This window comes from Antechinus flavipes, chromosome 1 (assembly GCF_016432865.1).
Source record: "Antechinus flavipes isolate AdamAnt ecotype Samford, QLD, Australia chromosome 1, AdamAnt_v2, whole genome shotgun sequence".
NCBI lineage: Eukaryota > Metazoa > Chordata > Mammalia > Dasyuromorphia > Dasyuridae > Antechinus > Antechinus flavipes.
The window spans coordinates 690,448,852-690,468,322 of NC_067398.1; the positions used below are offsets into that span (position 1 = coordinate 690,448,852).

The 19,471-nt window shown below is 40.3% G+C and overlaps 1 protein-coding gene across 1 annotated transcript in view; it reads right to left on the reverse strand.

Moving 5' to 3' along the window:
* Window positions 1-19,471, reverse strand: part of TMEM132B (transmembrane protein 132B) — a 660,968-nt gene that overhangs the window by 481,209 nt on the left and 160,288 nt on the right. The gene's annotated exons all lie outside the window — the stretch shown is intronic.

Sequence of the window (19,471 nt, forward strand, 5' to 3'; positions counted from 1 at the left end):
CTTCTAACCATCATTAAACAAAGAGAGGCTTGGAATATCACTACTTCTTCAAAAGCTTATCAAAAACAAATATTTATTAAGGATCTGTCATATACATTGAAGAAGGAAATGAAAAAACATTCCAGTATCTTTGCCAAGAAAACCCCCGGGAGAGTATGGTCCATTGGGTCACAAAGAGTCCGACACAACTGAGTGACTGAACAATAATACATAGTATACACTAAGTACCTACTTTGTAGAGAGTACAGAAGGAAAATACAAAATGAAATAAGATAGAATTCCTGCCATCATCTAGTTTAGAGCCTAGTAGAGTAATTAAAAAAAAAAACTAACTCACAGATAACTATTAAACACATTAGGAAGAGAAAAAGACTGAGGATTGCATTGGAATAAGAAACTCCCTGATGAGAAAATTCTAACAATGTAAATTGAAACTTCTTCAACTTAGAACACTGACTAGGACACCAAAAAGCCAAACAATTTGTCCAACATCACATTGGATAAGTCATTATAATTCAAGGGTAATATTGAAATCCAGGTCTTCCTAGTTCAAAGACTGAATCTCTATAGACTTCACCCTATTTCCTTATAATACTACATTATATTAATATTAAATTATTATATTTATTTCTATTTAATATTGATTATATTGATAAATAATGTTAATATGATAACACTATTCTATGTTGACTGCATAAACGATTGAAAATCTATTGAGAAACATTTATTAAGTATTGTGCTAGGAGTGTTGGATGCAAGGACAAAAATGAGACTCCCTACTCTCAAAGAGTTTACATTCTGTTGAAATCAATAGTACTTAAAATTAGGGTTCTTAACCTTAACCTTAACCCTTAACCTGGATCCCTTTGGCAGGCTGATGAAACTTAGAAATCCTTTCTCAGAATCATGTTTTTAAATGTACAAAATAAAATGCATGTAATTATAAAAGAAATCAATCATAATGAAGCTATTATTAAGGTATTTAATAAAACAAGTTCACACACCCCCAGATTGAGAATTCCTAGCCAAAAAAAAGTCCTGTGGAAGAAACCAAAAAAAGGTAGGTTAGAGTCATGTTGTAAAGCACTTTAAATGCCAGTTTGTTTTTGATCATAGAGATACTAGGAAACCAGTTGTGGTTATTATGCAGGGGAAGAGTGTGTCTAGGTTTTACTTTAGTGTAAAGGGCTCGAACTATTGAGTTGATGCACTGAGGTTGGGATTGCTGAGCACTTGAGGCTAACTTCTGATTGGACAATACTCTATGGGCATATGCTTGGAAAATGGTCCTTTCCACTATCCGTATTGGCTCAATGATTGGTGTATAGAGGTTTGTAGGAGGGACTAGGGGGTGGAGTAAAGCTAGCCAAGGACAAACTCTCAGAGGTAGATGAGGAAGAAGGCGGTGGCAGAGATTCTGCTTCCATCCTGTTCAATCATGTGTAAGGGGACCAAGAATATAGATTGAGGACTTTTGCTCATCCTGACTCTGGCTGATTTGGGGGAATCCTGGGTGCTAGCGCGGTCATTACACTTTAGGAATATGATTAATGGTAGAAAGGATAATGGTAACCTCAAGAATAAGAGGGTCAGAAATATTAAAGATCCTTTAGTTCAGCCCCCTCATTCTACAGTGAAAGAAATTAAGTTCCAGGGAAATGAGATGAAACAACTGCCTCAAGATCATATATAACAAAATTGAGGTTCATGCCCATTTCCTCCAAGTTAGCAAAGCAGAAGGAATGAGTTTCAGAAGAAAAAAAAAAAAAAAAAACAAGATATGGGAACTTTGAAAGGGAAGGTGGTTGCCCTCTAGAAGAATCAAAAGGGGCCTTGTGGAAGAAGTAGAACCAATGAAGATATGTTTCAAAGCCTGGAAAGGAATAAATTTCATGAAGAAGATGGGAGAGAACATCTCAAGCATGAGGAAAAGAACCTGCTGGAGTATGAAAGAAGGAGAGGAGTCTAGTAAACTAGCACCAGTCTGTGGAAACTCTCGAATACCAGAAAAAAAAAATCTGAACTTTACTGTCAGGAGATTGTCCAAGGTCACACAAAAATTCACTGAAGAACTCTCTACTCAGCTCCAAGAGATTACCTCCTATGGATATAACCCTCCTCCTAATCCCTATTAAAACCAGAAAGACTTTAAACAACTAAGAGTAGAATGACATTAAGCACTTTCTTCAAGGCTTTCTAAATAACCTCTGAAAAGGTGTGAAAGGAAAGACTCAGTTAATATTGATCAGAGTGATTGCTGAACATTTACAGAAAGAGAAAAATATTGTAGCTGTGGGCAGCCACTCTCAATGAAAAATGACAATAGAAAACCACCAGCTCCCTCAATCTCAGCCTCCAATCCCCAATCCAGAGAAATATCATTATCAACCTTAATAATTCAACTATCACAACTGTAAATGTCGGGAGAGCGTCAGACACACACTACCTATAAGTCATCTCCTGAAACTGCTACATATGGTCTGTTAATATTTTATCACATCGACATTTACGCTTATTTTCATTACCCCTATATATTATGTAAACATATGGCTTCTGTCAATTGGGGCATGGAGAAATCTTCCATAATTAAAATTAAAATGAGGATAGGGACCCAAATGGGCTTTATAAATGAAGAGATGATGGTGAACCAAGGTTGTGAGTATCAGATTTAACAAAAGGAGATGCATCCCTCTCTCCTCCAGTATAAAGTCCCAACACTGGATGAAGGGCTAGAAGTCAAGATCAGAAGGGACGCTGGCAGTCATCTGGTGCATCGCTGGGCAAAGAGAAGACCTCTTACATCACATCCAGTAAGTGGCTGTCACTCGGTTTGAATACTTCCACCACCTCCCCAAGGTATTTGTGGATAGCTTAGGGACGATCCTCTGAACTCAAACTTCATTTTGCTTCTTTGCAAATTCTACTCTTTGCTCCTAATTCTATTCCTCTGTCACAAGGTAGTCCCTCTAATACTAGAAGACAGCCATTGTTGATCTCCCAAGTGTTTTCTACTCTAGTACCTTCATCCCATCTTTATGTGGGATGTGAGCTCATGTACCCTGAACTCAAAGCCATTAAGCATTCTGCTTGCCCTCCAAAGGACTCAATGTTCTTCCCGATCTATGAAACTAAAAACTGAATATAGCGCTCCAGGTATGGAGCAATCAGGGAAGAGTGTAGAAGGTTTGCTCACCTGTATACTCCTTGAAACTATGCCTTTCTTAACGAGCAGGAGGGGAAGGAAACAAGCATTTATATAGCACCTACCACATACCACCACCATGGTTAGAGTATTTACAAGTGTTATCTCATTTGATAATCCAAGTTCTCATTAGTTTTCCTCATTGCCATATCACATCAGATAATAAATCCCAGGGTCATCAATTTAGAGATCAAAGAGACATTAGAAATCATTCAAGTCAATTCTAATATTTTACAGGAAAGTAAACAAAGGCACAGAGAAATGCGATCATGTACACAGAAAATGTAGGTAGCATTGAGATAACAGCATAGTTAAGTTGAGATGTGAACCCAAGACTTATTATCTAGCATAATAAACAGGACATGAAAGGGAATAAACATTTATTAGGCACCTACTATGCACTAGACACTGTGCAAAACACTTTACAAATATTACTTCATTTGATCCTCACAACAATCAGGAGATAGGTGCTGCTTTTATCCCCATTTTGATTATTTGTATAACCCTTGATTCTCTGAACCTGTGTCTTCATCTGTAAAAAGTTGGGAGGTGAGACTGAATTACTAAATCTTTTCTGCTCTAGAGCTAAGACCTTGGTTGGATATCCAGGGTATATTTCCACTACACGAGCTGAAGTCAAGATTACACCCTCATAGATCATAGATTTGGAGCTGGAAGAAGCTTTAGAGGTCATCTACTTCCATCTCACTTTACAGAATAAGAAATTGAGGCTCAGGGAGGTGAGAACTTGTTCAATATTACATAGTTAAAAAGTATCTACAGGAAGCTGTGTGACCCTGGGCAAGTCACTTAACCCCAATTGCTTTCGGAAAAAAAAAAAAGAAATCTACAGGAGGATTTGACCCAAGTCTTGTTAACTTCAAGTCCAGCATGCTGCCCACCCCACCACACTGTCTCACACTCTCTGGTAACTACTTCTAAAAACAGCTAAATCCATATTTACCAGTACAAAAACATGTAAAGACCCAGGGTAGTTGTTTTTTTTTTTTTAACTGTAGTATGATTTGAAAATGGAAAGAAAGATAAATCCCAATCTGTTGACTCTGACACCCAGTGATATTTGTCCTACATTTTAAAAAGAAAAAAACTTCTGCAAGGTATAATTTTGTGTTTATTTAAATCTCCTTTCAGGCATCATTCTTTGGCAAAACTGCTTCCCTGGTGAGAGAAGGAGAAAAGGGCGTGAGGAGGTGGGGGTCAGAATCTCTGCTTTATGATGCCAAAGCTGTCTGAATGTTATTCCCATATAAGAGGAAGAGAAAAAGAATAAGCATTTATTAATCACCTACCATGTAGGTGGTAAGCATTGTGCCAAGAGCTTTTATGAATATTAAATGTTTGATCCTTACAACACCCCTGCAAGGAGAAAATCCTATTAGCCCCCTTTTTTACAGGTGGGGAAACTAAGGCAGACAGAGGTTAAGTGACCTGAAGAGGCCCACTGCTAGTAAGTGTCTAAGGTGGGATTTGAACTCAAGGCTTCCTGACTCCAGGTCCAGTGGTCTGCCCACAGCACCACCATCTCACATGGGCATCAAATATTGATGAGGTATCCCCTACAAGCCCACTTCTCTGCTACTTTGGGGCAGGCGCAGGTAGAAGGAAAACACAGGAGACAAAAGAGCTCAGGTAAAGAGGAGTCTTTGTCACATGGGGGAATTATGGACACTTTTTCTAGGGAAAAAAGCAGGACATAGCAACAGGCAGCTCATCTGGAATCAACAGTATCTTGTGACTGAAGAAAGCCAGTGGGCTTTCTGGCTACTTGAAAAGAGCTCCAGCTTCTAGGATGAGGAAGCCAAGGGTCTCATTGTACTCTATTTCACTCACATGTCACCCACAACGTTGGGGATTCGTTGCGGGTTTTTAGAAGGAAGGGTTTCCAGAATGGTAACCAGGATTAAGCTATATGCGAATGAAATATGGCACTGGAAATGTTTAGACTAGAGAAGAGGAGACTCAGAAGAAACAGAAAGAAGGATAAGAGAGAGAGGGAGAAGACAATAGTCTCCTAATAGGTCTCCCTGCAACCACCTGGACTTTCTATAGAGAGGAAAGGAGAAGGGCGGGGAGGGGACAGGAGGAAGGCAAGGGAGATGGGAAGGGAAGGGAAGAAGGAAGGGGAAGGAGGAGGGTGGGGAGGAGAAAGAAGAGGAGGGAAGGAAATGAGGAGAGAGCAGAAAGGAAGGGAAGAAGAGGACAGAGAGGGATGAGAGGGAAGGGGAGGGAAAGAAAAGAGAGGGGAGATGGGTTCTCAAAATCTGGGGTGGAAAAGTGTTGGAAAGAGATATACAAACTTATCCATCTCCCCAACCAGGAGCAATTTACACCCTGGCAGCTTTCCAGGGACTGAAAGCAAGATCATAGGCAATGCAATTCTTAAACACACTTGCTTTTTCATCTTGGAGAGGTTTATTATCTTCTTTATCTTTTATGCAGATATTTGACATCTCTCAAAGAGTGATTTAGGAGAACTTTAAGGCAGCATTTTCTTCCCTTTCATTCTCCATGTCCCCTGAAATTGCAGCAGGCGGCTGCCGGCGCTCCCATCCCCTGTAATTCAGAAGGAAGATGATACAAATTTTGTGTGAAAGCCCCAATGGAAAGTTGTAAACATTGGCTGACAGAGCTCCATTCTGTCCCAGAACCAGATTGTCACCAAGTATGATATCTGAATTCAGCTGCATTTTAGGAAGCCCAGGGAATGTGGACAAAGAGATCTATCACGTCCTGATCAGGCTTAGTGGGCCCACGCTCCGTAACCTGATCGGAAGTCCAGCCCCAAAGCGTCAGAAATAGGGGCTCCCCAGGACTGCATCTGTTTGGAAGCCACCACCATTTTCTTTTCTGCTCTAGTTCCAAGCACCCAGTGAACAAGATGTAGATAGAGAGGGAAATTCAAAAGCCTTCAGGAGGCCTGGCAAGGATCAGCCTCTCATTCTCTGTCTCAAACTGAAGAAAGAAAAAAGTATATAGAATCTCAAAGACATAGCAACTTGCATAGGGCCTGAGAGAGCTCTGGATCTGAAATCAAGAAATCCTGTGTTTAAATCACTCCTTGTTCACTTCCTAGCTATATGATCCTGGAGAAATCACTTTACTTTTCTCAGTGCCTCAACTTCCTCGAGTCATCGATCTCCCAGGATTGTTACCAGGATTAAATAAGATAATGAATATCAGATTCAAACTCTAGCCCTGGCACTTAATACCAAATGATCTCAGGCATTTTATTCAACTTTTCTGACTGTTAAAATTCAGGGTTGGACTACATAACCTTGAAGGTCCTAAGGTCAATGTGTGCTCCTATACAGGAATGTCCTGGTAAATGTTTAATAGACCACTCTCCACAATGCAAGACATACTTTTATGTTTAGTCAGCATTATTAACATTTTCCCATTACTCTCTTAAGTCTAAAAAGTTAAGAAAACAAATGAAACCCTGATTTGTAGCATTTTCCAATTTCTATGGAGCAAATGCTCACGCTGAAAATTAACAACTGGCTCTTGAACCAGATGGAGCTGGTTCCAACACAAACTTGGTTCTATGATATTTGTCACTGCCTCCCTGGACCTGTTTGTTCATCCCAAAATTAAGGGGTTGGGCTACATGGATTCTAAGTTTCTTTTTTCTAGATGGATGATCCCATAATCCTATGAAAAGCACTTTGCAAATATCAAAACCAATTAGTCAACCAAAACCAACTGAATGCCAAGCACAGTAGTAAGTTTAGAATATAAAGAAAGGCACAATCAGTCTTTGCACTTCACAAGTGTCAACTGTTGCTGCTTTTGTTATTATTTGTTCCTATTATTATTATTATTATTATTATTATAGCTAGACCCCATGACCCATGACTCAACCCACTGGAAAATAGCTATTGAAAAGATGGGTCCTCATTTCTTTCAAAGGCAATGGCAACTTGCTCCAGGAAGATCTCAAAAAGTTTCACCAGAAAAATCAATTGCTACTCACAAGGTGCACAAGGATGTACTTCCAAAAGCCTGAAATTTTCACTATAATTCAATCAATTAAGTCTTTATTAAGCACCTATTGTGTGCCAATCTCCAAGGATACAGAGGCAAAAATAAAATAGTTCTTTCCCTCAAGGAACTTATATTCTATGAGAATAAAATGTGGGTGATAATGATAGGATACTTTTGGGGTAGCTGTATAGGGTACTTGGTCCACTCAAGAATGCCTGAATTCAACTCTGTGCTTAGACACTTAACTACCTGTGGGGCCCGATGACTCATTTCACCTCTGTCTGCCTCAGTTTCCTCATTTGTAAAGTGTGGATAATAATAGCACTCAAGGTTGTGGTGAAGATCAAATGAGAGAATATTTGTAAAGCACTTAGCACAGTGCCTGGTACATAGCAAATATCTTATAAATATTAGCTATTACTACTATATTATTGATCTGGAGGGGAAATTTCATATCATCTAGTACAAATGTTCTTGATATATTGTGGTGTTCTCTTCTTTAAAATATAATATAATGGTTCTCTCTGGGAGCAGATTTCTTAGGGAGGTTTTCTGGAGGCAGCCTTTGTTTCAGTTCAGAGTAAAAAATCACTTCAAATGCAGCTAGCTGATAAAATCCAAACATTTATTTTCTCCTTCCAAGTCTTGTCTCTTTCCTTGGGCCTGGTTAGCTTTAATAGAGACCTTTCTCTCTCCTTGGTTCTAAGAGCTCCCTCTGAATGTCTCCAAATCCAAAGGTTTGTCCTTCAGCTTCCAGCCAGCACAAAAGTGAAAAATGGAATGAATCTGACTCCGCCTCTAAGAGTGGGCTTCTGTATCTCCCAGAGTGCTCTTTGGCCCTGAGAGCTTCTTGCTTATATGATGTACACTGAGTACACGCCAATCATTATATCACTGGGATTTGTTGTAGGATTAAATCAATTCTAAACTAGATTTAAACATTGTCTCCTCAATTCCACTTAGTACCTTGTTTCAAGTTCTGGCCCATAACATCTCCTCGTGGGATCAGATCAATCATACTTTTTTTTACCTTTTTTTCCAAGGACTTGAAAAAACAGGTCAAGTCAACAGCCATAATGAGCATTGAATTCATTCTCTAACTTACCAAGGCCACTGACTGAAACTTCTTTCAAGATCTCTCTACTTTACAGAATCACAGATATCAGAGCAGGAAGAGACCTGAGAAGCCATATGGTCAAACCCATACTAGAACAAGAAGGCCCTCACTTCAATTCAATTCAACAACCATGCACTAAGCACCTACTATATACCCAGGGCCATATACGATAACCAGTCATCGAGCCTTTACCTGAAGATTCCCAAGGTGGGAGGGCCCACCAGCTCTGGAGGTAGCTCTCTCTACTCTAGGACAGCTGCTCTGCTTGTTAAGAAAACTTTCTAATATCCAACTAACATCTGCATTTTTGCAATTTTCACCCACCATCCAATCTGATTCTACCTTCAGAGGTCAAATTGGAAGAGGCTACTAAGATCTCTTGTTCTCCAGGCTGGATGGCCCCAGTTTACTGGGTGTCATGTAGTGTGAACTGGAGGTCCCTTGATCATCATGGCAGCCTTCTTCTGGATGCCAGCCAGCTTATCCAGGGCTTTCCTAAACTTTTCACCTGGACCATTGCAATAGTCTCCTCATTGACCTTCTTGCCTCCAGCCATTATCTTCTCTAAACCATACTCCTTTCAAGCATCTTCCCAAAGCACATGGCTAACCATGACATTTTCCCGTCTTGTGTTCGCACACAGCAGGTGCTTAATGATTGTTTGTTGGTTTGATGAATTTCAAAGATATTAGATATTAAGATAAAATTTTAATCTTTTTTTATTAAAGCTTTTTATTTACAAAACATACACATGGGTAATTTTTCAACAGTGACCCTTGCAAAACCTTCTGTTCCAAATTTTCCTCTTCTTCCCTCCACCTCCTCCCCTAGATGGCAGGTAGTGCAATACATGTTAAATATGTTAAAATATATGTTAAATCCAATATATGTATACATATTTATACAGTTATTAGGATAAAATTTTTAAAACTCCTTAGGCCATTCAGGGGTCCTTGCCATCCAGCTGCAATATAACTCCCTGACCTCATACTCTCATATGTGTTATATTTCAGTTAGACTATACCATGAATTGCCCTTTCCTACTCCCTTTCCAGCCTGTATTGAATATTGAATTCCAGCTAGGTGTCCCAATGGATAGAATGGCCAATCTGGAATCATCAATACCTGAGTTACAATCTGACCTCTGGCACTTGTCAGCTGTATGACTCTGGGCAAATCACTTAACTTTACTTGCCTTAGTTTCCTCATCTGTCAAATGAGCTGCAGAAAGAAATGGCCAACCTCTCCAGTGTCTCTGCCAAGAAAACCCCAAATGGAATCACAGAATCAGACAAGACTGAAATGACTGAATGACAAACACCATTTAGTATAATGGGATCATAGAGCAAAACCTAGAAAATGTCATTTGATGTAACCCCTTCATTTTACACAAAAGAAAACCAAGAACCAGGGAAGGAAAGTGACTTGCCTGACTTATCACATTAATAAGCATCAGAATCAGGATTTGAACTCAGCTCTCCCAATTTCAAAGCTTCTTTACATAGAAGCTCCCCACTGTACCATTCTACCATCACGTAATGAAGCAATCTCTACAACATGATTATATCTAAAGAATCATCACTGAGTTATAGACTCACCCCACCCCATTGCCTAATTCTGCTCCTCCCTACCCACTATCCACTAGGAAACTCCACTTGTCCTTTGTGGCCAGTATGTTACACCTTCTCTTGGAATCCTGCTCTCTCTATCTCCTTCCTCCTCCTCTCTCTATCTCTGTGTGTGTGTCTCTCTCTGACTCTCTGTCTCTGTGTATATGTCTGTCTGACCCTCTTTCTCTGTGTGTCTCTGTATGTGCTTTCTCTGTGTGTCTCTTTGACTCTCTGTGTGTATGTCTCTGTGTGTGTGTGTGTGTGTGTCTCTCTCTCAGACTCTGTGTGTGTGTCTCTGTCTTTGTGTGTATATATGTATAGACACATCTCTCAAATACTGAGAGGTTAAGTGACTGGCCCAGGGTCACACAGCTATTAAGTGTCTGAGGCTAGATTTGAACTTAGGTCCTCCTAACTCTAAGTTTGGTGTTCTATCCATTATGGCACCATACATACCTGTCCCAGCCAAGAAATGAAAACAGGATAACTGCTCCATTAAGGGACTCACTTGTATAGCTGCCTATATAAAAGAACTTTAAATCTCACCTCCTCCAAGAAGCCTTCTTTGACTAGTCAACCCACGTCTATCTCTTCATTCTCTGAATTCCCACAGTAGAATCCCAGATCATCAGGGATCTAGTCCAACTATCTCAGTATATTGATTCAAAAGACCAAAGTCTGGAGATGGAAAGTGGTTTGCCATAGGGCACATAATTAGGAAGCCATAATTTTCAAATTTGAATCCAGGTCTTTTGGCTCCAAATTTTATGCTCCTTTCACTGCACTCCACTCTCCCACCAAACACATGCAAGTTTCTGAGATGAGTGTCATGAAACTTAGGAGGTAGGATATTCAGAGTTTTAGCAAGAGCTTTAAGAAAAACAAGAGTCAAATCCTCTCTCATCATATTTCCCATCATGAGCCAAAAAGAATTTCTACACTGTGTCTGAAACCTGGCCCAGTGAGGGAAGCCCGGAGATGAGAGCGGTGGTTGGGCACCATATCAGCCCGAGATCAGGATAGGCAACTGTGGTGTCCCACAGTCCTTTGTGAGCTGGAAGTTCCAGCCCCCCAACCACTACAAAGCTCAAACAGATCACATCTCATCCAGACAGTTCCTCTTTGATTTAAACTGGAAAGGAAAAGATTAAGGGGATGAGAAAGGAAGAGAAAGGCAGATCTTGTTAGCCAACATGGGAGACTTCCACAGGGCACCAGATGGAAAGAGAACATTATTAAACGGATTATATACATCTTTCTGACAGTAATTCTGATCTCCTATAGGCACCATCAGCTGTTAAGCAGCAGGAAATTATGATGACCTTGTCCCATCTTCCATTTATATCTATTCTAAATTGGACACCTAAGAGGTTGTTTAAATTGAAGGCGGAAAACATTGTGCGTTTCTAGCAATTATCTCATTGTCTGATTGGGCGGCGACTTACTCTAGCAGGAGGCGGTCAAGGAGGAAGCCTGGGTGGGGGTTCCAGCCCTGTCACTAGCTCCCTCAATGTCCTGAAACAAGTCACTCAATCATTCGGAAACGCAATTTCCCCTTCTATCAAATAGGAATAATCCTCTCCCTCACCTGCCTATCAGCAACATTCATTGTATGGAAAAAGAGGATGTGAGTTTGTTAAGTTCGGTATTTGAACATTTCTAAATGAATTTCATTAAAAGTGGTCCCATATTGCTTTCAGACTTTGGACTTGTTGCTGACCTTCCCATAAATTGGCCATTGCAGGCTCAGCAGTTTCACTATTGCCTCAGCAGCCAGTGAGCTTCTATTAACAGCTCCCTTGTTCAAATATAGCCTTTTTGGCATTGAATATCCCAATTAAAATACCAAAAATTTACTTAATTAGAAAAATTTACCTAATTAGAAAACACAATAACGAAATTAATTTAGAAGAACCAAAAGGCTTTATTTAAACAAGGGAATTGTTCATGGAAACCCACACTGGTCTCAGGATCAAAATCCTAGGAATCATTTAAAATGGGTCTTAAAGATCATCCAGTCCTATGTTCTCATTTTAAGAATGAAAAACCAGATGCTCTGAGAGAATAGACATGGCCAGGGTCACACGCAAGCAGCTAGTGTCTATAGCAACACTTTAAATAAAAGTTTGCAAAACACTTTCCCATGGTACCCCTCCTTTGATTCTCACAACAAGCCTGGGAGCCATTATCTATATTTTACAAATGAAGAAACTGAGACAAACAAAGATTGGTTTCGATTTTTAAGGGGGTCAGGAGCTGCAATTTTACTGGTTTCTGATGAGGTAATTCCTTCTATCTATGTAAATTAGCAGTTTATAATCTTGGAGTATTCCCTGGAGATTTAAAGAAATAAAATTGATTTACCCAGGTTCACCCAAACCATATGTATTTAGATGGTCCTGATAACAGAGTCGGCTCATTATTCTCTACACTGAACTGCTTTGCTCTGAGAAAGAGCAGTAATTACATTGTGGTTTGTCCTTCATTCTCCAAGAGGATCTCCCTGACTTCAGGGAGATGAAGCTATGACATGCAAGTGAGTTGGATTTAAGGGAGGCAAGCTGGACAAATGGAATAACCACCAGACTCACTCACTTGATTAAACTCTAGTGATATCAACCACACCACCTTCCTCAGAATTCTGCTAGTCAGAACTGTACTGATTTGCCTTCCTTTTTTATACAGAAAACTTCACTAAGTCAGACTCACTGGAGGAAGCTAGTTGGAATTTGTCAGAAATACAGCATCTCTTGAAAGGCATAAAGTCTATTATTTTAAGCACAAAGAGTAACTAGAGCCAGACTAACAAAGTACTGCCAAGTAATAATCTCGAGAGGACTTGCTTTGATGAATAGATAAGGCCAGTAATTATCCTCTCAACTCTGTTTTAAAACTGCTTGGTTTTCAAGTACTTCTGAAATCTTATTTATACTATGGAGATTTCATTTGGAAACGAGAAACTCTCTAAAAGGTTGTCTCAGAGAAAGGGCATTAGATTCACTCTTCAGAACCCCAAAAGGGTAAAATTAGGAGCAAAGAATGAGAATGAAAGGGAGGAAGCTTTTAGCAAAAGAAAAAAAAAAGGGACCAAAGTTATTTCACTAGATTGTGAGCTCCATAGGGGCAGGACCAAAGCTCCTCCATTAGATAGTAAGTTTCTTGGGGACAGGATCAAAGCTCTTCCATTAGATAGTAAGTGTAATGGGCTGAAGCTCGAGTTGATGCACTGAGGTCCCAAGCACGTGAGGCTAAATAGTAATTGGGCCATACTCTATTAATCTATGCTTGGAGAAAGAATGGCCCCACCCACTCTGTGCAAGATCTGATGTGTTGTATAGGAAATGACGTAGGGACGATTTTGGTGGGTGGAGGCAGAGGGGCAGGAAGAGAGGCAGAAAGAGAGACTGTTGGCTGGGTTCATGTCACAGCTGCTCAAATTGCTAATCCCCCATCCCCTCCACAGAGAATAAAGATCGAAGATTTTCTCTTAACCTGAATTCCTGACTCCGGCTGATTTTAAAATATGAGGTCATCACAAGTAAGCTCCTTGGGGACAGGATCAAAGCACCTCCATTAGATTTCAAGTTCATTGGGGGGTAGGACCAAAACTCCTCTATTAGACTGTAAGCTCCTTGGAGGCAGGACCAAAGCTTTTCCATTAGATCTCAAGCTTCTTGGAGGCAGGATCAAAGCACCCCCATTACATTGCAAGCTCCTTGAGGACAGGATGCATTTTTGCCTTTCTTGATATCCCCAGCACTTAGTTTGACACAGTGGATGCTTAAGAAATGCTGATGATTTGAAAATTAAACTTGTGACTTTCCTAGTATAAGGAACTTCTGGGTAGGGGAACTCCATCTACCAAAGCTAGTCAGCACCTTTTTTTTCAATACCCAGCCTTAGAGAGCTGCCTAGAACACAGAGGTGTTAACTTGATTTGGACAGGGTCACGCAGTCAGTATGTTTCTGAGTCAGAACTTAAATTCAGGTCTTCCTCTTCAAAATCAGCTCTTTATTCAGTACGCAACATTGGCTCTCAAATCTGACACAGACACTATGAGGAAGAAGTGTGGGTTGATGAGGATTGTGCAAGAATGAAATGGGCTACTTCATGAGGTAGAGCTCACTGTCAGCAGGTATATTCAAGAAGAAAATGCAATATCTGACCTGCTCTGAAGAACAGAATATTGAATTGGAGGACTGCTCTGGTTCCTTATAGCCAGGGGAGGGTGCTGGTAAATGTTTGACAACTGGTTCTCTGAAAATATTCAACACACTTAAGTTTAATCTACATTAGTAATTTTCCCACATGTACTAAATAAACAAGCCTGCAAAATCAATTTAATCTGAGGTGGAAGACTGTGAACAGCACAAGTGACTTTACTGGGATGGAGAGTTTCTGTAAAGAAAGTCTTCATCACTTTCTTAAGTCTAGACAATCAATGAGAGCATAAATCAAGCCTAGATTTGTAGCACTCGCTGATTTCTGATAGGTAAATATGCACACTGGAAATTTAACAATTGGCTTGGCTGGCTCCAGCACACTCCTGCTTGCAGCCCAACAATTCAACGATTCTCTAATTTCATGACTTATCACCCATAATACTCCATAAAACCTAATTTAAGAAGTGATGTAATAGAGAGAAAAGCCTAAATCTTAAAGTGGGTGGTAATCTGCTTTGATGGAGGGAGTTTCCTCATGAAGTACTTCTCATCACAGATGAAATCCCAGATGCCAAAAAAAAAAAGAAAATCCCTTATTACAAATTATCCAGTATTACCAAAAAAAACCAAAACTATATTTTCCAATTTTCTGTTTGGGTATTCCTTCCTCCTACTAGACTATATCCTCCCTGAGGGTAAGGAGCCTGTTTAAAGAGCTCTGGATGGAGAGTCAGAAAACCTGGATTCAAAAAACCTTTCTTTTGCCTATGCAATCTTAGCTAAATAACATCCACTTTCTCAACTTGAGTTTGTTCCTCTTTTGGACTCAGTGATGGCTAAAGTACCTCCCAGCTCTAAATCCTCCTCTCTGAAAGAGGCAGCTCAGTTCATAGAACCACCAGACCCAGAGCCAGGGAACCCCAAGGTCAAATACTGCTTCAAACCCTCACTAGCTGTATTTCTCTAGGCACCTCATTCAACTACTTTCTGTCTGCCTGAGCTAGAAAACTGGGATAATAAAAGCACTTTTATCTCCTGGCATTGTCCTGAGGGTCAAATGAGATAATATTTGTAAAGTGCTTTGCAAATCTTAAATCACTATCGAAATGCTATTATTTTCATTTTACAGGAAACATCTCAGGAAAACAAAGTAACTTGTCCAAGATCACACAGAGATGAGACACCCGAGTGTGATCTGAACCCAATCCTGCATCTCCAGAGCTTTCCACATACTATACTGCCTCCTCCCAGAATGCTTATGGGCAACCGGACTCCAAGGACCAAGAGCTAACAGCTTCCAGGCAGCAGCAAGCACTCTTTATGTTGAGGAAGCACAGGCAAGTGGATGGGGATCTTTATGTCTGAAATCCTCTTTCCCTCCTTTCCTTTTGTCTTCTCTGCTCACCCTGAGAAATCATAAAAGGAAGAGAAACTCATTTTCGCCCATATCTGTCATGTTCCCACCTGTGACAATCTGTAGTTTTTATGAAAGTACATTTTTCCCTTTGTCGATGCACTCACTGCAGGAGGAAGTGTCTCCAGCTCCCAGAAGATAAATCCTCCTTACTCTTTTCTTTCATAAGCTACCTGAGTCCTGGGGCAGGGTGAGAGATCTTAAAAGCCAGCCCCAAAGGCAGTAAACACAGCCTCAACCAGCTCACAGTCAGAACCCTGGCCAGCGCCCCTACCTGGGCAATTCAGAGGAATCTATTAAGGCCTCTGAAAAAGAGAAAGGCCCAATTTAATACAAGGAAAAAACATCCCTTAACAGCATCAGAGCTCTAACTAAGATGAGGCAGTTGGCAGTTTGCACCAGGGTGCTGAATTTAGTGGGTGTTGACAGACTTTCAATTCTAATACGAAAACATAGCATACATATATACACACACATATATACACGCATATATTGTGTATATATATATACATACATTATATATAAACAACAGAGCTTAGCAAGTATTTAGCAAAACTAATTAGTTAAAATAAGAAATTATCAGATGGAGAACTGAGCTAAGCTCCTCCTCTGCTTCACTCTGTCCACCTCCCCACCAGCTTTCAACTCCATATAGGCTCCTCAATTCATGATGAAAAAACTGAGACCCAGAAAGATTAAGTGAGATCAAGGTCACATATGCAGTAATTGACAGAGCCAATATGAATATTGTCTTCTGTTACCAAATCTAGGTTTCTATCTTACTACGTCATACCTTTCCAGTTTTCTTACCCTCTTTAGCTATTCTACATTCTGATTTTCCCTTCATTTTATTTCATCTCATACCATCTCAATGGACATTTATTAAGCACCTACTGCATGCAAGGTACAATGTTACCTACAAGACCCAGATGTTAAAAAATCATAAGGAAAGAGGGTATTCCAGGCAAGGGGCTGGTCTGGAAGAATGCATGGAGGCAGAGGTGGGATGTTGGATGTAAGAAATAGCTAATTATAGATGAAAGCAATAAATAGCATCATTAGAAACATGAAGCACTCACACCTATGGCTTTCCAATTACAGGCCCACTGGAAGAAGGATTAGACACCTTTATGGAGGTAAATCAAGGCAAGCTATTCTTGTAGGATGTAATTTAGTGCTGCTCTAAAGTCCCGGGTGCAAATCCTGACTTTGCCTCTTACAGTCATTTCATAACAAATAAATTAGAAGTTCTCTAATAGACTTTCTAACTCCAAGCTGAAGCTTCTAAAATGAGGGGCTCCCTAAGAGGATCCCATCCAACTCTGAGTCTCTGATCTACGACTGAGGAAAATCCCCTTCACCCAATATCCTAGCACGACCCCTAAGGAGCTTGCATTCTAATAGGAAAAGACAACCACCTTATAAAAGAATGAAAAGACATTTAAAAAGTGAATTCTGCTCCTAACATTTTTCCTGGAAAACAGGACTGGGAGAGAGCCCTGGGCTCTCTCTGTTGACTTTCATACCTGCTTTTTGTGGAATTCCAAATGCAGGTCAATGGAGCAGCTTGGCTCTCAAGCTCACCCTCCCTACCCCCCATCCCACCCCCAGTCACCCACCTTCTCTTGGGTCCATCCTGCTCCTGCTACAGGCTAAGAAAAGCCAACTGCTTCAAATGCTGCCTGTAAATCTTATTAAAGTAATCTCCCTCCCTGAACCCAGATTATTATGGCCACCTTTATGGCAGAATAAAAATTAATTTTCTCAGCTATAATAAGAACGATAAGAAGGCTTCACTTGGGAGCAAATAAAGATTACAATTAGCTCCAGCTGAATAAATCTAAATTTAACTTGGCCCAGAAATGTGTTTTCTGATATTTTCTCTCGCCTGCCTGAATGGGCCCCAACTGGATTAGAGTCCCGCGACAGTTGGCCCATTGTTGGAGGTAAGACGTTGGAGAAGCGGGGCCAAGTTTTAATCCAATCCCCCAAAGGCCAGAGGATTAGTTCAGGATTCACAGGATAATAAAAGTTCTCCAAAATTAGAGGGAACAAGGAAACAGACCTCCAGGAAATAAGACAGTGGGGGTTCTGAGGGGCCTAGGCCACTTCTTGGAAAATGTCTCCCAATACAGAATAACAATGCGGTGCCTTATCCACAACTGCCTCTGCTGCAGTAGATGTCAACCATTTTACAGATGAGGAAACTGAGGCTGACCATGGTTAAATAAATTATCCAAGGCCATAAGACTTGTACGTAAGAGAAGTCCCACTTGAATTCAAACCTACTATGCTTCTTCTTCTCTATACTCTATATAGTTCATGATACAGAAGCTTCCCAGAACTGAAGGAAGATTTCTGGTCAAATATCTCCCTTGCTCACCCAATTACTGGTTCATATAATCTAGATCTATTTGGCTTAATCCTCAATTCCCTTATCTTTAAATGTATATAATACTTAAAGGATCTATCTCACAGGATTGTTCTAGATTTAGATATTTAGTCATTTATTGACTAGGTGATCTGTAAGGACCTTTCACAAGCTAAACCCTGACATATTCTGACTTTTAGCCAGAAGTTTCTTAGGAAAGTTGACTTGTGGCAAAATTGTGCCTAAAATGAATTTTTTTTTCATTTTTTATTGGTTGAGAATTAAAAACCAAAGTTTCTAGCTCCAGCTTTGTCACTAGCCACCTGCTTGACCCAGGCCTGGCTCTAAGGTCTCTTTCAGTCTGGTAGCTCTATGATATAATTCTGTAGTAAATAAATCCATATTTGTCTCAGTTTCCTCATGTGTAAAATGAAGGGTATTGAACCCATTGTCCTCTCAATTTTCAATTGAATGTAAGGTCCTAAAGGGTTGGAATCATTTCATTTTGTGGGCATGTACTGGGAATCTAGGTCGCTCAGTGGATAGAAAACTGGAGTTAGAGTCGAGAGGATTTAAAGTTCAAATCCAGCCTCAGACACTTACTAGCTATATGACCCTAGGCAGGTTCACTTAACCCTGTGAGCCTTAGTTGCCTCATCTGTAAAATGAGCTGGAGAAGGAAATAGCAAAACTCTCCAGTATCTTTGCCAAGAAAGCCCCAAATGGGGTCACATATACAACTGTAATGATTGAATAACACTAAAGAGCACTAAATATTGAAACTATAGAGAGAAAGTAAAACCATCCCTACCTGCCCATAAGCTTACATCCTAAAGGAAGAAACCCAGGACTAAAGTGAGAAAAGGACTTATCCAAGATTACACAGCTGGGGTCCAAAGGAGATGAGAACCCAGAAGTTCTTCTGATTTCAAGCCTATTGCAGCCCAGAAGCTGTTTTCCTTACTCAGAGACAGAGTAGAAAAAAAGAGGTTTGAAAAGACTGAAATCCTACATCAGAGACAAAGCACAGCATAGAGCAAGACAAATAATGACCAGTAGGATCCAACCGATGATAAACCACCTGCAGATGATCGTGAAGGGCACTCTGGGGTCCGAGAATGCTCTGAGCCCCTGTATTCAGCCATAGCCAAGAAGAGTCAGAAATGGAGGTGAGTGTTCATCTACCCCTCACAGAGAAAGGCAATTGGGGACTATCCTCTGACTAAAATCACTCTCCTGCTACTGATATTGATCTGGAAAACAAGGTTGAATGAGCTGGGATACACCATTTCTCATACAGCCAGATATTTGGCATCCCACAAGGCATTTGGGAAGGTGATGGAGTGCCTTTAAATGCAGAATTTTAGAGACTAGAGGGAGTCTTCCCCAAGAGAATGTAAGCTTGGAGAGGACATGGGCTTCTTCATTTTTGTCCTATCCCTAGATGCTAGCCCGATGTATGGTAAACAAGAGGTGCTTAATAAATGCTTGCTAATTGATTGGCTGGCTGAATCAAAAAAGGAAGTGCAGTATAGTGATGAAATGCACTAAATTTAATGTCAGATGACTCGGATCTGAATTTATAAAC